The sequence below is a fragment of the Pteropus vampyrus genome, unplaced genomic scaffold, assembly GCF_000151845.1.
Source record: "Pteropus vampyrus isolate Shadow unplaced genomic scaffold, Pvam_2.0 Scaffold642, whole genome shotgun sequence".
NCBI classification, from domain to species: domain Eukaryota; kingdom Metazoa; phylum Chordata; class Mammalia; order Chiroptera; family Pteropodidae; genus Pteropus; species Pteropus vampyrus.
The window spans coordinates 12,144-16,162 of NW_011889423.1; positions in this window are offsets into that span (position 1 = coordinate 12,144).

The following is a 4,019-nucleotide window of genomic DNA, read 5'->3' on the forward strand; positions in this document are numbered from 1 at the left end:
AAATTTGTGGGTTTCATGTTTCTGGATAGTCAGTTTCATCCACAGTATCTCCAGTAATATAATAATGTTACATTATATGAGCTGTGGACTCCAGCGCCCCCCTCCTCAGATCTCCGTCAGTTTAACAAGCCCTGAAACTTTCTTGCCTAAAGACTCACGAAGGAATGCCTCATTGTTCAGAATTTTGATAAATTACATACTTTGGTACTAGAAGACTGTTCAGTGTCATGCTCAGTTACTGATTTTCTACAATGGCTTCAATTAAATAAAATTTATTCCCATTTCTTTTGTACATTTCATAGGTAATATAATGTCTTTTATTTAACCATTTACTTTCTGTATCTTGAATTATTAACACTACTAGGTTTTAATGTCTTCTTCCTTGATATCAGAAAAGGTATATGTTTTTAGTGCCATAACATACAAGGAGGTCAGTAAAATAAATCTGAGAAACCAAAAAGAGCTGGCCATAGCCTTGCTATGTGATATATGAGAACTGAGTGAATTTTTAATCTAGCGTTTTAGGTTCACTTAAATTTTTTTTTTCTTCATTTAGGTTTCTAAATGATTATGCTAAAAAATTTACCCTAGTTACTTTGTAATCATATTTATTGGCAGTATTATTATTTACAACAGCAGCTATACATTTTTCCAGAATATTCCAAGAACAATCCCAGTACATTCCAAGAACTGTACTAAGCATATGTATTCAACAGTATTTTCACAAGAGCCCTGAAAAAGAAGTGTTAACTTGCCCAAAAGCATACAATATGTCATACGGTATTGAAACCAAATTATCATGACATTATCATTTATTTTCCTTTAAGTACCATGATATAGTGGGACTATCAAATTAAGTATTAGGGATTGAGTCAATCGATTGTAAACCATATTCTGCTGTGGTATGTCATCACTTAGATTGCCAGAGTGACTGTTCTCTTCCGTCTTCACCAAGCTCTTTAAGACTGAGAATGCCCCATTTTTCTTTCCAGGTTAAATGTGTAGCTGCTTTATTCCACCACTGGACCATCCAAACGAAGAAAGCATTTACATTGGTCTTCTATGTGCCCAGGACAGATGTTAAAAATATTTAGGAGGGGAAATCAATAGGATTTGTGATTAAATGCATATAAGAGGTGTGGGTCCCACGTCTGGCTGTGATCCAGGCTTGCGGCTAGAGATAGAACTCCGGATACAAAATGTTACATTAATGTAGTAAGGTGCCTGCGCCTAACTTGTACAAGTACGACTCAGCTTATTGTTTATCACGCATGTTTGGCAGAATGCCACTATTGTTCTCTGACATATATAAAGCCTACGTAGTCTCCTAGTGCAGAAGCCCGCACTCCCCGCAATAAAGCCTGGTGCCTGCTGTTTCATTCTCATGTCAGCTCCTCAAGCATTTTTTTTTTTCAACTGGGCGTCTCACCACTGAAGCCTTCCCTCTTAATCAGCTCGGCACTGACAAGAGATGACAAAATTAGAAACTGCCTTGAATAATTCTCAAGTTTGTGGCTTAGCAAATGCTAAATGGCCTGTTGAGTGAAGAGTGATTCCGTTCACCAAGAAGCAAATACAAAAGGGAAAGGGAGACATTATGATAAAAAAGATGGAATAAGAAGAACTAAGCAAAATAATGGTCATAGGTTTGAAAATATAAAAGAGGATAACGGACTAGGGAGGCTTATATGTAGAATGGACCCTCAAACGTGACAGAGATATGAGGTGAATTGGGATTAGTGTGCCACAGGTTAAATGTGGTTTTGCTACGAGTTTGGTCAGTACATTGATAACAACCTAATTTCATTACTAAGGAGGTGGATAAATCTATAGAAAACAATGCAGCCATGGAATTGATGACATAGAATTAAATTTTTGACATGGAAAAATTAATAAAATATATTAAGTTAAAAAAACAGGTTAGAAAACAACATATTTTGAAAATCCCATTTGAACTCTTAAAGAAGGAATGCAGTTCTCCAAGGAGTTAACCTTATTTGCTCCAGGAACTGGAATCATTTTTGTCTGTTTCTTTATTTTTCATGTTTTAATTACTTTTTTAAAGTATTTTGTATATTATATTTTGGTAATATAAATTTTGAACGTTATAGCATTAATAAAAAGCTCAGAGTGCACAATGGGCATTCACAGGTCGAAAGTTATCTGAGAAGTATGTCAACTATTTTCCACTTGGGGAGAAAGGTAAAAAAAAAAAGCTATTTCACTCCTAATTCTTGGTTTAAAAATTAACTCAGACTAAGTTGTTCTATTAGAAATAATTAACTATGAGAGGGAAAAAGAAATCAAAACTGATAACCACTTTTTGTCATTCATAGAATGTAGTCCTTCCAAGATTCCAAAATTTCAAAGAGAAGAGAGGAATTTTTTTAACCTAACCCATTGATACAGACTATCCAAGTAATATGAAGATCTAGTGTTATGAACCCAATTTAATTAAAATGGAATATTTAATTAAAATGGAATGAGCAGTATTGTTGATTGGTGGCTTTAAATAAAAGCTAGTACTTAGTGGATGGGTCATTCCAAAGTAATTGCCAAATAGCCAGTATATGTACCTTGCATAGGTTTCCTACAAGTTTTTCAAGAAACAAAACGAGTTGTATAATGGTGTTTTCCATCTTCTCTGCAGTCCTGGGATTCATCAATATTTCAGCAAAAAGCAATGGGACTGAGTTCCAACTCCTGGCCACACTGGTTGACAGGAATTGCAGTTTCTTCTCACTGTTCTTTAGGATCTATATATTTAACATCATGGAAAATGGGACCATTATCTTTGCTATGCGGGGTGACTAACGGCTTCATACCCCAATATTTATTTTCTACAGAATTTTGCTTTTCTTGAAATCTGGCACATTATCTCTACTATGCCCAGGAGGCTAGTCAATTTCATCTCAGAGCCAAAAAACATCTCTTTTGTTGGCTGTCTCTTCTAGTTATAATTTTCTTACTTCCCTTGGTGCAACAGAGGCATGTTTCCTCCGCATCATTGCATGTGATCAGTAGAATGGTATCTACCACCCATTGTACTAGCCAACTGTCGTAATCCAAAGAATCTGCTCTGTCTCTTTACCGGGCATTTGGGTTCCTTACTTACTCTGTCTCCAGTATACAGCTCTCTCAATTGCCTTTCGATCATTTTGTGCGTGACATAGTCCCTCTGATGGCTCAGTCCTGTGTCCCAGCTCCTGTCACTGAGATCGTCTTCTACGTTCTGAACTCCCTCATTATCATCCTCACTCTGGTACATTCTTGGCCCCTATTCCCTATTAGTGATAGCCATGTTAAGAGTTCCTTCAGCAGCTGGCCAGCAGAAGGCCTTTTCGACCTGTGCATCACATTGAGAGTGGTGTGCTTATTCTTTGAGATTCTTTTCACAATGCACATGAGCCCCACAGGTGATAACCCAGCTGAAATTCAGAAGACTATACTGTTCTATTTCATGGTAACTCCCATCTTAAACCTCCTTATTTACAGCATGTAAGAAAAAGAGATAAAGGCTGCTCTGAAGAAAGTCCTGAGGATAAAATGAGCATATACTAATCTACATGAGACCAAGCAAACCATTGTCCAGGCATCAAAGAATAATTTATAAGGTTTAATTTACTGCTGCTACTTCTCCAACGCACATTTTAAAGGACATATTTCTAGCAGATTCCCTCAGTATTTTATTCTTCGACTAATCTGGAAGAGCTAAAGTATAGTTAATTCATATTACATACCAATCATAACAACAATATTTTCATCATGAGTAACTCCAGTGAATAGTGATCTGTGTGCATTGTATCAGTGCTATTTCATGCTGTTTTAGCTTTGATTATTGGGAATTGGCATGGAATGTAGAACAAGAGCACTATTCCCAGGTGAATCATTATTGGTGTACTTAAGGCATTTATTAAGACTGTCCAATATTTTAAAAAGTGAATAAATAATCTAATTTAAATGCCTAATGGATACACGTCTAAGGATTTAATAACAGAAAAGTTGTCTTATCACCATGA